Here is a 16191-nt window from a genome sequence, read left to right as displayed (position 1 = left end):
GAGATCTTACAGGCCACGTGGTAAGGTCAAAGGAAGAACAAAAACCTGGAATTCTCCAGGCAAGAATACTGCAGTGGGTTGCCATCCCCTTTGATGATCCCCTGGAGAAGGGAATGGCAACCCACTCCAGTATTCTTCCCTGGAGAATTCCACGGACAGAGAAGCCTGGCGGGCTACAGTTCATGTCAGACATGACTGAGTGATTAACGCTTTTAAAAAATAATAAATAAGTAAAGAATCTGAATAGAAATTTCTCCAAAGATGATATGCAAATGGCCATTAAGATGCGCAACATCATGAGTCATCAGAAAAGTGGAAAACAAAGGCACAATGAGGTACCACTTCATATCCACGAGGATGGCTAAAATAAAAACAGTAGTAACAGCCAGGGTTGCCAAGGATATGGAGAAATTAGAATCCTCACACACTCCCAGCAAAAATATAAAACGATGCAGCCACTTTAGAAAAGTTACCATATGACCCATCTATTCCACTCCTAGGTATATATCCAAGCCAAGGGAAATAAAAAGGTATGTCCACACACCAAAAACATGACACATGAGTGGTCCCACAGCAACATTATTCCTGACAGTTTAAAGGCTGAAACAACCTGAATGCTCATTAACTGATAAAACGTAGTTTAGTCATACAGTGGAATACTATTTGGCAATAAAAAGGAATGAAGTGCATACTACAAAAATGGGTGAGTCTTGAAAACATCATGCTAAGTGAAAGCCAGTCACAAAAGATTGCATATTATATACAAAATGTCCAGAAGGGGCAAATCCATAAAGACAGAAAGCAGATGAACAGTTAGTAGCCTAGGGGTGAAGTGTAGGGAGCAATGGAGAGTGATTAGTCATGGTAACAGGTTTCTTTGGGAAGTGATGAAAATGGTCTACAGTTGACTGTGGTGATGGCTGCACAATTCTATGAATATACTAAAAATACTGAATTTTACTATTTAAATGGGTTAACTGTACAGTATGTGAATGATATCTCAATGAAGCCACTATGAAAAAAAATATAAATGTGAATGTCTACCTATATGCCTTACCTAAAAGATACCGAGACACAATAACTCTCTGAATGGTAAAGGAAAAAATTCGCAAGTCTCCTTAAAATCAACTAGAGGAACTCAAACCACTGGCCCAGGCACACCTCATCAGCAGAAGTGCCTGTTGTATGTATCATGCCCAGCATCCAAGGTCATTCGAATAAAGTGACAAGGCACTGTATCCAAGCACCTCGCTCACTATTAAGGTTGGAAGCTTACTCATGAGAGGTTCCTTTACAGTCCAGGACTTGACTACGACTCCTGAACGTCAAACTGTTCTGCCCACATGACAGATAGGCACGACAGCATACCAAGGTGTGTTATTCCATAGCTATGACTTAACAGCAAAAGATAAAGAAGGCTCACTTTTCTAATTAAACTGCCCATGATAAAGTCACCTCAGAGTTTTCCCAATGACACCACAAAGTCTCGTCTTATGTTGGGGAAATCTTCAGGAGAAGACTCAACAACATAACTGGTTCATGTCTACATGAGTACATATTTAATTATTTGGCTATATAAGCAATAACAAATCTCACTTAAGACATTAAGAAAGTCTCATGTTCAATAAAATGAATATAAACTTAAGTTGCAGTAGAAAACATGTAATTTATAAGTGAGTATCATTACTAAGAAAAGTGGCTTTGGTCTTATTTAAAAACAAAAGTATAATTTCAACGTCACTTTAACATCATTCACTAAAATCTACGCCTCTAAACATAACTCACGGAGAAGGCAATGGCACCCTACTCCAGTACTCTTGCCTGGAGAATCCCAGGGACGGGGGAGCCTGGCGGGCTGCCGTCTATGGGGTCGCACAGAGTCGGACACGACTGAAGCGACTTAGCAGCAGCAGCAGCAGACGTAACTCACAACACTTGTGAGTCATAACCAACCTTACAGGGCATCTGGCATTGTTCTACATGCTTGAAATGGAATATTAGACATCAGAAATGCTTATAATTACAGAAGAGCCTTTCAACCAAGAAATCATAGGCCTACTTCCACATTAACTAACCAGAAAGAGTTTAGAAAAGTATTGCTTCCCATTCATCCTGCTTATTCAATTTTTCCTAAGAAGATAATAGGGAGTGAATTCAAGGTAATATTTTTCTTTAGACCATGTATAACTTTACAGAACCATTACATTGCAAGCTTCTCTTAACATTAAAAAAGAAAAAAATGTAATTACTTCCAATAAAAAGCCTTTTAACCCAGAAGGGCAACTTTTAAAGACTTAATTACAGTTTAATATTACAACACACTGGACTGAGGAGGAGACACTTTATACACTGCCAGCATTGTTTAAAAAGAAAAATTACCATGGCCAGTTTTGTTTTTAGTCAGCTTCGTAATTCGCTTGTCAGGCACTAGTGAAATTTTTGTAATCAGGTTTATAATCCTTAAACAAGTATCTTGTTAAGACTAAAATGAAACGGAATCCTGCCAGAGAATTTGCATATAAAAAAACTTAAAGAAGATGTCATGTCTGGGCGATTCCCTGAACTAGATTTCTTACCTCTAACCACTGCCCTCTACAACTGGGCAGGGCTGGTCCCTTGGGCAGGCAGGGCCTCTGGCCCACGGCCAGCCACGCCCTGATGAGGGAAATGGCTTTAGGGAGTGCTTCACCCTCCACCGGGGGCCCACCCCTACCGGCCAAGGGGCCTAAGACAGCCCTAGCCATGGAGATGCAGGGCACTCTAACTGCTGCTCCCTTCCTGGGGACCCAACATGTGCACTTCCCAGGCCCACAGGAGCACATGTCTGCAGGGAAAAGCTGCAGGCTCAGCCCTACCTCTGCCACAACAAAGGATACAATCTCAGGCAAAGTTCTTCTAACTCTCGGGGTCTCCCGATGATAACACTTACCTTGCAAGGTTTGCTGAGAGAACTAAACGACATCTCCTAACAAAGCTAGCACAGTTCCTGTCATGAGGTACAAGCTGAATAAATGACAGTGATTATTAACTCCGACATTCCTTGAACAATGACTGTGCCAGGCACTGGTTTTTTAAGCACTTTACAGGTATTAACTAACATGGTTCTCAAAACAACTCTCAATCATTATTATCCTGACTTATAGATGAGAAAAACTGAGGTCAAGAGGTTAAGAATTTCACCCACCAGTCAGGCCATCTGGATCCAAAAATCAAGAAAAGAAATATTCCCAATTTAATGGTTATCAGCCCGTCAACTAGTGACGGTATATGCAACAGCTATGGATCCTAGTGTGAAAAGCTTACAACAGGGACCTCCTCTGGTGGTCCACCTGCCAATGGAGGGGACATGGGTTAGATCCCTGGTCCAGGAAGATTTCACATTCCGAGGAGCAACTACGCCTATGCTCCTAGAGCCTGGGCTCTGCAACAGGAGAAGCCACTGCAGTGAGAAGGCTGTGGATCGCAACTTGAGAGCAGCCCCGATCACCGAAACCAGAGAAAGCCTGCATGCAGCAACGAAGACCCAGCACAGCCAAAATTAAAATAAATAAATTTTTTAAAAAGCTTCCAAGAGGCCCACACTGGGATTTCACCCTTGACCCAGCTGTTCCTACCTATCAAACTTTAACTCAAACAAGTCAGCCTCATCCTTCCTGCCTTCTGTTATGTTCCGCTGCTACTGCTAAGTCACTTCAGTCATGTCCGACTCTGTGTGACCCCAGAGACGGCAGCCCACCAGGCGCCCCTGTCCCTGGGACTCTCCAGGCAAGAACACTGGAGTGGGTTGCCATTTCCTTCTCCAATGAATGAAAGTGAAAAGTGAAAGGGAAGTCGCTCAGTCGTGCGCGACCCCATGGACTGCAGCCTACCAGGCTTCTCCATCCATGGGACTTTCCAGGCAAGAGTACTGGAGTGGGATGCCATTGCCTTCTCCGTCTGTTATGTTCTAGTCTATGCTAAATAATAGCTGCCATTTATAAAAGACACTTGTACACACCAAACACTGCACTAGAATATTTCATACTTTTTGTATTCTCATAACAACTTACAAGAGAGTTCAGTTCAGTCGCTCAGTCATATCCAACTCTGCGACCCCATGAATCGCAGCACGCCAGGCCCCCCTGTCCATCACCAACTACTGGAGTTCACCCAAACTCATGTCCATCGAGTTGGTGATGTCATCCAGCCATCTCATCCTCTGTCATCTCCTTCTCCTCCTGCCCCCAATCCCTCCCAGCATCAAAGTCTTTATAATGAGTCAACTCTTCGCATGAGGTGGCCAAAGTATTGGAGATTCAGCTTCAGCATCAGTCCTTCCAAAGAACACCCAGGACTGATCTCCTTCAGAATGGACTGGTTGGATCTCCTTGCAGTCCAAAGGACTCTCAAGAGTCTTCTCCAACACCACAGTTCAAAAGCATCAATTCTTCGGCGCTCAGCCTTCTTCACAATCCAACTCTCACATCCATACATGACTACTGGAAAAACCATAGCCTTGACTAGATGGACCTTCGTTGGCAAAGTAATGTCTGAGCTACTGAACTGAACTGAACTCTCTTGTAAGTTGTTATGAGAATACAATAAAGTATGAAATACTCTAGTGCAGTGTTCGGTATGTACAAGTGTCTTTCATAAATGGCAGTTATTATTACTTTAGCATAGACTAGAACATAGTAGGCAGGAAGGATGAGGCTGACTTTTCTGAGTTAAAAGTTTGATAGGTAGGAACAGCTGGGACATAAGAGAGCTATTGTTTACATTTTTCAGAGGAGAAAACTACAGCACAAGTGAGGCCCGAGTGACAAAGCTGCTAAGTGCGAAAGGCAGGAATCATCTGGGGCATGTGACTAGCTAACTCGAGTTCTTACCACTCTAGAATATGGACTTCCTCAGCAACGATTACTTTATGAGAATAACTGTCACATCTATGGTTCAGATAACCAACACTACAGAATTTCAGGAAAAGCGTATGCTTATCTGTAGACTACAGATGAGGATAAAAGGTTTGAACCATCACATTTCAGGATCACTTCCAGGTGCAGTCTGCATTTTTACCAACAGTGTCTTACTAAGTTAACAGTGATATGTTTGTCTACTTTGTGTCTATGTTTTTTTTAATTCTTGGAATTTCTTTTTCTGCCAGTATAGTTCAGCAGCAGAGAAGACTGGAATACTGCAGACGATTCTTTTCCTTCCTAAATCTAGGAACAGCATAGATTGGTTTCAGTTAGGCTGCTGAAGCTAAAGCTCCAATACTTTAGCCACCTGATGCGAAGAACTGACTCACTGGAAAAGACCCTGATGCTGAGAAAGATTGAAGGCAGGATGAGAAGGGGACGACAGAGGACGAGATGGTTGGATGGCATCACCGACTGGATGGGCATGAGTTTGGGCAAGCTCCAGGAGTTGGTGATGGACAGGGAAGCCTGGCATCCTGCAGTCCACAGGGTCACAAAGAGTTGGACACAACTGAGTGACTGAACATAGTACAATTAATAGAGAACCAGATAATTTAAGGACCTGGTAATTTAAAAGGTTGCTCTAGAAAAACACATAAAGCAATATGAAAATCTCTGGCATAATCATCATCTAACTTACAGAGGAATATTACAGTGACGTATGAAAACATAATAAGAATGAAAAAAAGAAGTATCTTTTGGTCCTCAAGAAAAATGTAATATGCTGTTTTCCAAATGTTTGTTTCCTATCCATTTATGTGGGAGGCACTATATTCAACTGTTTCCAGAGAGGAGGAAACAGAAAGGAAGAATTCTGCCCTAAAGAGCTCCCAGTCCATGGTGAGACAGGAAGCAAGAGACAAATCTACGAGAAGGCGCACCCATCACAAGGAATCAAAGGCAAGAGATCCCTTTGGATTGGGATTCAACTGGGAGGGAACCAGGAAAGGCTTCATAAGGCAGTGAGCAAAAGAGGCATTGTGAGCAGAGGAAGGAGGCCATGCAGGAAAGGGGGGCACTGCCAACTTCCATCACACATCAGTGCGCGAGGACCAGGCGTGGGCAGAGCGCTCTGCCACCACACAGCCGGGGGCACCCAGGATTTCAGAAGGCAGCAACTGTCCAAGAAAACTCATTCCCTCTTATGACAGTACTGAAAAGAACTGAAGCGAAGTATATTCACGCCAGGAAGAAGGAGGAAAAAGTTCTGAAGTCATTTAATAAAACAATAAATGAGGCTTCCTCGGTGTCGCAGTGGTAAAGAATCCACCTACCAATGCAGGAGACTGAGGAAACGCGGGTTCGATCCCCAGGTCAGGAAGATCCCCTGGAGGAGGGCATGGCAACCCACTCCAGTGTTCTTGCCTGGAGAATCCCATGGACAGAGGAGCCTGACGGGCTACAGCCCATGGGGTCAGACACGACTGAGCACACACAACAACACAACAACGATAAACAACAAATAATGAGATTTTAGGGCAGGAAAAAAACAAAGGGAAATTTTACATAGAGCAAGGCTTCCCAATTTCAGCAGTACTGAGGCTTGAGGCTGGATGGTGCTCTGCTGGAGGGCTGCCCTGGATGCCCCTGGATGTTTAACAGCAATCATGGCCTTTCCCCTCTGGGTGCTAGCAGCCCCACCCCCAATTGTGACAACCAAAAAATTCTCCCAAATTGCCAAATATTCTTGGGGGCAGGGGGTGCACAAATCCCTTCCAGTTGAGAACCACTGGCTTAGTCTTTTGTCAGGAATGCAGAAATACAGACGTGCCTCGGACACACTGCAGGTTCCATTCCAGACCACCAAGATAAAGCACACATGCAATAGTGAGTCACACGCATCTCTGGGTTTCCTGGTGCATATAAGTCACGTTGACACTGTTGTTACTGCTGTTCAGTCGCTCAGTCGTATCCAACTCTTTGCGACCCCATGGACTGCAGCACACCAGGCTTCCCTGTCCTTTACTATCTCCCAGAGTTTGGTCACACTCATGTCCACTGAGTCCGTGGTGCCATCCATCCATCTCGTCCTCTGTTTATTAAGTGTGCAACAGCATTACGTCTCAGAAAATATATACATACCTTCATTTAAGAATGCTAACTGTCATCTGAGCCTTCAGTTGTAATCTGTTAGCAACAGTAACATCAGAGATCACTGATCACCGTAACAAATACAATAATGAATACTTTGTAATACTGCAATAATTTTTTGCAATAATTGCCAAAATGTGCCAGAGACACAAAGGGAGCAAATGCTGTTGGGAAAATACCATCAAGAAACTTCCTCAACACATGGTTACCACAAACTTTCAATTTGTTTTTGTCTTAAAAAAAAAAAAAAAAAAAAAGGGCAGTATCAGCAAAACGCAATAAAGAGAAGGGCAATAAAATGAGGTAAGGCTGATCTTGGAATTTTTTCCTTCCTCTCCTCAATCTGAAAAATCTCTCCAGATAAAACAGGTAAGAGGACAAAGGAGACGGTAACCTTTGTCTTCTTATGTAGCAACCCCAAGCTCTTAGCCTTCACAACAATCCCAGGATGTAGTATTCTCATTTTACAGATGAGGAAACCTATGCCTAATGTTAACCTGCCCAAAGTTCTGCTAAGTTCAACAAGCCTGAATGGATCTGGTGACAATACTCCAGGTTCTAAACGCTACTGCTATTGCTTCTCAGCCTTTCGGCTAAGATCAAGTGCAAACGTTACTGCTCCAAGGGGTCCTTTTACTTAGGTAAAGAGAAATTCCATTACCTAAATAAAATGAATATTAATAACCTCCTATAAAAGCCCATACTAAATTAAATGGCACAAATCCTGTCCATCTATTAGGAACTACTTGTTCAGGAAAAACCTAACATGTTACCACTTCACACAAAAGCAGATGGGAGAAATAATTGCTGTGGGTTGATGCCATTTGCAAGGCTGTATGGGAAAGGTAGGGAGGAATGAACACCATTTGGAAGGAGGATCCGAAATTAAGCGGTATCTATCCCTGAAGCACGGCTACCATGTCCTCCAAACCACAATCCTCTGGCCAAGCAGCTCCCAACGCAGAGGACTTTCTCTCAACAAGGGGCATCCTAGAGTCATACCGACCCACTGATGGCCTCGTAAGGCCCCAGCCTTGGAATGGAAACAGGGCCTGCTGGTAAAGAAGGCTGACCAGACCTGGTCAGGTAAGAATTTGCCTCATATCCTTGTCCCTTAAATGAGGGCTCAACTGCCTTCCTGAGGCATAAGCTCGGCCCAAACACAAGTCTTTTCTGTCCAAATGGGTCAGTTTTTGTTCTCTGTTAACTCCAGAGCATCCCCAGGCCAAGTCCATCATTCCCTGTGCAGGAAGCACTCTTCCTCCTAAGCGGTGTGCGATGGAGTAACAGAGCCCATAGAACACCCCAGCACCCACCAGGCCATCTGGTGAGGAAAATATGGGCCAAAAACTCCTTTCTGGCACACTGAGAACCATGATTGGGTCACTGGGTCACTTCTCCAAACCCTTCATTAATCATCACCACAAATGCATGCCTTTCCCTCCTGAGAGGAGCAGAAAGCTCACTACCCCAAAGGCATACTATACCAAACAGTCTAGTTAACTAACTGAACAAGCTAGCAACGTTTTGGTCTTAGGATCGTCACTGTGTGTATTAACTGTTTGGATGCTGAAAAGTAACTGATCACCTTATCCATTAATTTTATCTTATTTCCAACTTTAAGTCCTAGTTTTCCTCCAAGATCCCAATCAATCATTCTCTCTGATACAGCAAAGTGAAGTGGTTAAGAGTCTGAGATCTATAATAAAAACCCACCAGCATCTCGCTTCTCTCACTTACTGTGTGACACTGGGCTGTTTATGCCTCAGGTTCCTCATCTAAAAAATAGGAAGTCAATTTTTATAAATTATCTTTGTTCAACACTTGGTATTGTCATATTTACAGTGTTTGCCAATATGTAGGGTTTTAAATAGTATATTACAGTTTTAATTAGTAGTTTTCTGGTTACTGATGAACTGGATCATCTTTTAAGGTACTAATTGGTCATCTGCTTTTCTCTCTCATATAAATTGCCTATTCATACCCAGTGTTTATTTTGGGGAAGAGTTGTTTGATATTTTCTTATTGATTTGTGGGAGTATTTTTAATATTCTGGATAATAATCCAATATACCTTTGATTACATGCTGCTGCTACTGCTAAGTCGCTTCAGTCGTGTCCGACTCTGTGCGACCCCATAGACAGCAGCCCACCAGGCTCCTCCGTCCATGGGATTTTCCAGACAAGAGTACTGGAGTGGGGTGCCATTGCCAGAATACTTCAACTCTGACATAATGAAATGCATCAATCCTTTGAAAAATGGGGATAGTAATGGTAGCTACTACCTTTTATGTTTATGTGATGGCTTGCCTGAATCCAATATTCTCTCGAGGAGGAGGAGGAGGGATGGAAAATCTCAAACTTCATTTTCATTTCAAAAACCTTAATGCTCCTAATAAAGGCATGTGTTGCTTAAAATTTTAAAAGGTAAAATATAAAGGCAAAAAATAAATTACACATATTTATGCAATTTAAATACAACCCACCTGTAGTATCTAGGGATATTTCCTTCCAGACATTTCACACAATTGAAAATTGAAACTGAAAGATATATCATACAGTTGAACAAGTTTACATACAATTTTACTCTCTGCTTTTTCATACTGCCAGCTATTTTCCTGTACTATCAGAGGTTCGTCCAAAACACAAAACCAGTCTCCAGAACACCCTTATTAAATTTGCTACAGAATTACTAGGAAAGTTTAGGAAAGAAAGGTCTAGTTAGCCATTTTAGCTTTCTTTGGTTCTACTCTTTTTATCGAAACACATTTTTATATACTCAAGACGTCCAGAAACAAAATATGAAAGCCCCAGGCTCTCAGCTACTCTAAATTTCAAGTCCAAGTATTTTGGCTAATGCCGAAACGTGTAATATGGCCTAACTACCTAGCTCCCTGCTCTGAGCACCTCAAAGTGCCCTCCAAGTACTCCCAGTGTTATCATTAGCCCCATTTTACAGATAAAGAAGCTAATACAGCAGAAATGTGACTTGTTTAAATATGAATTATCTGTTTACCCATCTAGAAACAAAACCTGGGACCTCCTCTAACAGTCACTGAAAAATCACAGATCTGGACTAGGCTCATGAGGGCATTAGGAAAAGCAAATGCAAGAGGGAATTCTGATGGCTCTGTAGTGACCTCAACACCGAGTCTCAAACACCTTGATGGTCTATGGGCATCCTCCCAGGGGTGTAAGAAGAGATTCTAAGTGTGTTGGCACTGGCCAGCCAATTATTCCCAACAACCCGTGATTAAAACAGGACGAATGTTCCTCTCCTGCCTCAGCTCATCCCAGGTGGAGCCAGGTAAGCGAAGCCTCCAGGTGGACTGACAAGGAGTGGGGACTCTACTGTTTTGAACAGAAAGGGCAAAGGTACTGACTGGGAGGACCAGGGAAAAGGCAGTGATAAGAGTGAGCATCAAATCCAAAGGACACAGAGACGCACCCGTGATGGAAGAATGTCTGCATGCATACAGTACTGGCTCACGAGCTTAAGTGATTTATAGGAGCTTCACGGCCTTAATATTGGAGATCTCAACTCCATAAAGCCTGGTTTGCCTGGGTCAAATCTCTGCAATTAACAGGGGCAGCATTCTCTCTCCGCATTAAAAAAACAAAAACCACACAACCCTGAGATTTTAACTGCTTTTACTAATTGTAGAGACTTCTCCAGTCTGCAGTGTCATATTCTCTAGGCCCGAAGCTGAAATTTAAAACTTCAGAATGTGAAATCAACCAACACTACCCATCTCAAAAATCAATCATTTCCACATTTAACACGGATGGAGCAGGAAGGTTATACAATTCGCTAAGCCAGACTCTGGCTAGAGACAAAGTTCAACATTCACCACTGAAAAGCAAGAGGACACACTGGAGCTCAGTAAAAACAGCTGATGACAATATACACCTGGCACAACGCTGATACGGGCAGCATTACTCATCCTGCACTTTGGTGTGGTTCTCCCTTCCAAAAGGCAAACACAGGTTAACTACACCGCACGGAATGGGATGAATGCGCAGTGCAGAAAGTCACATCTACACATTCAGACTATCCCACATCCAAAATGTTCTTTCCTTCCATTCCCCTGACTACTTAACAGTACAAACTGTAGTTTAAAAAAAAACAAAACAAAAAACAAGACAGGCAGACTAACAGGTTTTTAGCATAAAGGGCTAAAATACACTGAGTTGCTTCCATTAAGTTTATTCCCCTCAGTTACTTGCCTCCTTGCAGATCTCCTCTTCACAGGTCTGGCTTAAGGTGGGGCTCCTACTTCCTTCATTTGAGACACAGGACCACCGTCCTCCAAACCCTGATGAGAACCCAACGCAGGCCTCCCAGCCCTGTTCCCTTACCTCTCTTCTATGTCAACAGGAGACACAGCATCCGAAAGTTAGCACGGGCTTTCTCTCAAGCCACCCGACCAGAAGCGTGCTGTCCTTGGACAAGGGCACCGCCAGCCCCACCGTGTACTATACTGGTCATTCCCCGTCCACAGACAACTGGGTTTGGGGTTCGATATTTTGACAACGTGTACAAATCTTAAGTCCTTGGGAGTGTTTATTAAGGAGTTGGGAATGGTCAACTGGGAAAACAATTATGGGAACTGGCTTCAGGTACACGAAGGGGAAATAAAGTAAGCTGATTCAATGAAGCTCCCACGTCCAGACCCAGGAGCAAACCAGGGGCGAGGAGGGGAATTACACATCAACACAGAGGCTCAATACAGAAATAAACTTTTTAGCAGGATGGGTGGTAGGGATTCTCAAAATCTCCAAGTGGCCAACCAGAGGCTCACACAGCAAGCAGCGCTTTTAAAATTTATTCAACTAATAACTTCATGATTCCTCGTACCTTCTCTTACACAAAGCTCAGTACACTTTAAAGGCCTTGAGCCAAAAGTCAAGAACGAGGAGATAAACAGGAATGCCAACTCTTTCAGGTAACCTCTACACAGACAACCTCCTTGTTGTCTGTTTCAGACACAAATCTCCTTGTAAATACTTCTGAATGGGATCAGATCCATCAATGATTTAGGGACCATTTCCAATGGCAGTCGTAAATACAATCAGCTTGCTGGAACCAGCAACAAACTTTAAAGAAAGGTCTCACCTAATAAGCTGGAAAAATGTATTCAAAACAAATGAGGGGGCTGAAATGAGAAGGAAAGAAAGATGCGATGAAAAGAATGGGGGGTGATGATCAAAAGCAGCACTATTTTAAACTATTTTAAAATACGAGCTCAGAAGGCTGCACAAGGCATTCTTCATTTAGTGCGTAACTGAAAACAAAATACAGTCCCCACATCGTCACTGTTAACTAACCTACCCTGGGTATTGACCTCAGATGGGGAATGAGAAAATTAAATGGCAGGCCTGCTGGTGGGTTACTGGGAGGTAGGGATACATTACGATTTTCTGTTTAAAGTGCTTACAGCAAAAGGTGACTTTTAAAAAGAAAATACTGTAAAACTCTGACTTCAACAGTTTCTCTCCACTTCATCAAGTTTCAGATGCTAAATTTCAGATGCTAAATGTCAGACTTCATGACAATTCAAAGGGGATAATTTTTGATGTCAGTTTTTACTACATTCAGGAAACATAATCACACACGTAAGCTTTTAGTCAGCAGCAGCCAACACTCCCCTCCTCAGGGAGAGGTGCAAATACGTCTCCCCTTTGCAGTTGATGGCAAACTTAGGGCTGGTAAAGACATCACGAAAAGACAAGCATTTTAGTTCTCTTTGCCATGTGTACATAGATGAAAGAAGAGTTCAAAGACCCTAAAACGTCGAGCTAGTCAAAAATTTCAATCCAGATCAGAGAAAATAAAACTAAATACGAGTATAGTTATTTTCTCAGGATTTGGCACTACTTTCGTAGGCTCAGACTCCTAATAATAAGCATGCCAACTGTACCACACCCAGAAGAGAAAACTAATACCCTCTTTGTACGGTCCAATTTTACTTTTTTCCTGTCTTCCTCCACCTCTGACTGCAAGAGCCAAAATGCGTACTCCCCACACTATCACAGGAAACAAAGCCAGGGAGTTCCATCTACAGTGAAGGGTGTCAGATGGCCAAGCACGCCAAGCAGGGTGTCAACGGTCATGCCTCGTGTTTGACCACACAAAAATACAACTAAATATATTTATAGACTGAATGAGTTACTGTAAATCCAAAAGCTGTAACCTGGTGAAAAAGGGCAGAAGGGACATTAAACTCAAAAGGGTTTAAGCCTACAGGGGGGAGCTGTCCCGGTTGACTTTCAAGTTCATTTGCACAATAAATGTGGTCTGACAAGTTATTATGCTCTTCTCGGTGGGCCCCATGCAGGTCTGCAGAAAGGTGGCTGCCGGCTTGTTTCAGGCCTGAGGAACGAGACAACAGCCCAAGGCAGCAGGACAGCTCATTTGCAGAGGTGAGCTTGTCTGCAAAAGGCAGGTGGAGGACTTGAAACTCTGCTTAATAAAATTCAATGTCATTTTTCTCAGTGAGTCCCTCAAACAGTCTCAGCAAGCCACCCAGAAATGAGTTTAATGGGGCACATGATTTAATGGGTGGGGGGCTGTCTCCATTTCCAATCCCAGGGGTGGATTCATAGAGTTAAGGATCACAAAGACTTTAGTCATGAAAGGAATCCCTCTGAAACGGTTTAAGTTTTTGTGGTATCCTTCATTACTTCTTCCTCCCAGTGCTCTTTCAAGAGTGATTTGAAACACAAATGGAGGCGGGGGTGTAAATGAGGCATAATTGGCGGCCCTGAGTTGTCAACTGCAGTGCAATCCATCTCAGCTCTAAGACTTCCAGGACTGAAGGTGTTTTCCCTTTTCTCTTCTTGGCTTTTACACATAAATACAGGCAGAGGTAATGGGCAGTCTAAGGACACAGCCATCAACAGCTTGTCTTTGATTAAAATGTCTCCATAATTTCATCACAAAAGAAATTAAGCAGGAATTCCTTCTAGGAACACATTCAGCATTTCAAGTGACTCAAGATAGTTTACACTATTCGATGGGAGCACATGGCACAATAATCAGTATTTTTAGTTTTTTTTTCATAGAAATATAATTTAGAAGGCATGCAATCAGAAAGTCTGAAACTGACTTCAAACATGCACCTATTGTTCATGGAGAAAAAACTACTCAGCATAAATATGAGCTGCCTCCTTATCAATATCAATATTCCATTTTATTCTCTATCCCCTACCCTTCAGTGCAAAATAAAGCAATCACACCAAGGAATGCAAGGGCACAGACTTAATATTCAAACTACTCACCAAATGGCTTGTAACTCAACTCAGCTGAACAGATTAATTTAATACTGACTAGAGTCAGACACCACAGTGAGAAATTCAGGCTGAAAAGACCATGAAGAAGGGCAGCCTCTGAAAGGCTGGTGACAGACAGGGAGACAAGCCCTCAGGCACAAGGACCCACCTAAACACTGAAGCGTGGGCAGAGGAATTCTGGAAGCTTCTGACAATCATGCTTCTAAAATTTTATTTAATAAAGTGACTTCTGCATTTAAAAAAAATGTTCTTGGTACAGTTCATTATCAAAAGTATCAAAATGGCATTTCAAGAAATATAGAGCACTTTAAGGAAACACCTCAAGAATATTAGAATATAATATTATAGGACTACAACAGAGCAGGGGGATCACAGCTGGAGAAATACTCATTATAAAAACAAAAAAAGAGAATGTAAACTGCATCAAAATGTGTCTCATTACAGGAATTTCTAAATCTAGAAAATTTCTTTCTTTGGTATTAATTTTTTAATTATCCCACGTATTTCAGAAGATAATAAAAACAACAATAAAAACCATTACAGTGACCTTCTTCTAAAACAGGTCACCAAATACTGTGCTTAACATCAGCGTTCCATCATAACCTGAAAGCCTGCACATTAATGCAAATGCATATAATAAATATAAACCCAGGCCCTATGTTAAGTAATTCTACTCCAGGAATTCTAAAGGGTTCAGGAAATCACTTTGGGTAACAAGAGTCGGAGTACAGGAATCTTTCACATTCAGTGCATGCAAATGTCACAATGGGCCACCAAAGAGAAAATTAAATTCCAAAAGGCTGAGGGAGAGAGACCAATACAGTCGCACAGATTATAGAGAACTCTCTCAGTCCTGAGGATTCTTTCATATTCATTGCATGTAAATTTCATGACAGCATGCATATCTACCCATCCAGAGAAAAAAGGTTTACATTCAAGTTTAGAGAGGTGCAGCCAGCTAGGTTACCAGGTATACAAACAACCTCAGCTGATATTTACAAGTTCAGCAAGTTCCCCTTGGCTACCTCCTCCTCCGACCCCTTCAAGGCTGGCCTTGCGGAGCAGACAGGTGATGCAACGCCTGCCTTTAAGGTGGCTGGGTGTCTCCAGTATTCAAATCACAGTATTGGCGGGCTGAAACCTGACAAGGAACCCTCGCTGGTGTGACAAATTGATGATCCTGCAAATTAAACATTATAGAGTAAAGAACATCTCAAATGCACCTATCTCGCTGCAACCCTACACTAAGGAATAACTGCAAAAATTCATGTCAAAATAGGAGTGCGATGAAATCCACTGTCTCAAGAATCTGCCAAAATAAGACCCTCTGGCTAAACCATATGCAAACCATTTCCTTTTACCCTGCTTCCAAACAACCAAACTGTCTGAGGTATGATATATATTTACTTCTATAGACCATTTCCAGATATTTATGTGGTTATTTTATTTTTTTAGCTTTGAAGGGCAGACAATATTAACAAGTCTAGGAATTAACGCAATTCAATTTTTTATCTCTCCAAATTGGACTTGAAATTCAAATGCATTTCTTTTCAGGTAGACGCTCTTCACTCTTACCCTCAGCATCACTACAAACATACTGCCACCTCATTCTGTGGGCAGGCACTTCTCATTCAGACAAGAGAGGTCTTCCCTCAAGCCACCTACATGGCAGGCTTCTGAGGCATGATATTGGTGGAGGAAAGCACTTATTTTTTTAATTAAAATAGCAACACTGATATGGGAGGGGGCAGTGCAAAGAGGCAAAGCTAAGTGCCTCCTTCTCCCCTTCCTCCTTCCTGCACTAGGCAGGCCTCTGTCTTGGCTTGAGTCCAAATAAGAGGGGGTTAATC

General features: G+C 42.5%; 1 protein-coding gene across 1 annotated transcript in view; it reads right to left on the bottom strand.

Moving 5' to 3' along the window:
* The window catches only part of FOXO1 (forkhead box O1), a 93679-nt gene that overhangs the window by 68183 nt on the left and 9305 nt on the right, over nt 1-16191 (bottom strand). The window lies entirely within an intron of this gene.

The sequence above is a fragment of the Bos javanicus genome, chromosome 12 (genome assembly GCF_032452875.1).
Source record: "Bos javanicus breed banteng chromosome 12, ARS-OSU_banteng_1.0, whole genome shotgun sequence".
In the NCBI taxonomy this organism is placed as follows: Eukaryota; Metazoa; Chordata; class Mammalia; order Artiodactyla; family Bovidae; genus Bos; species Bos javanicus.
The sequence above is the reverse complement of the archived record's forward strand: the minus strand, read 5'-3'. Positions and strand labels throughout refer to the sequence as shown.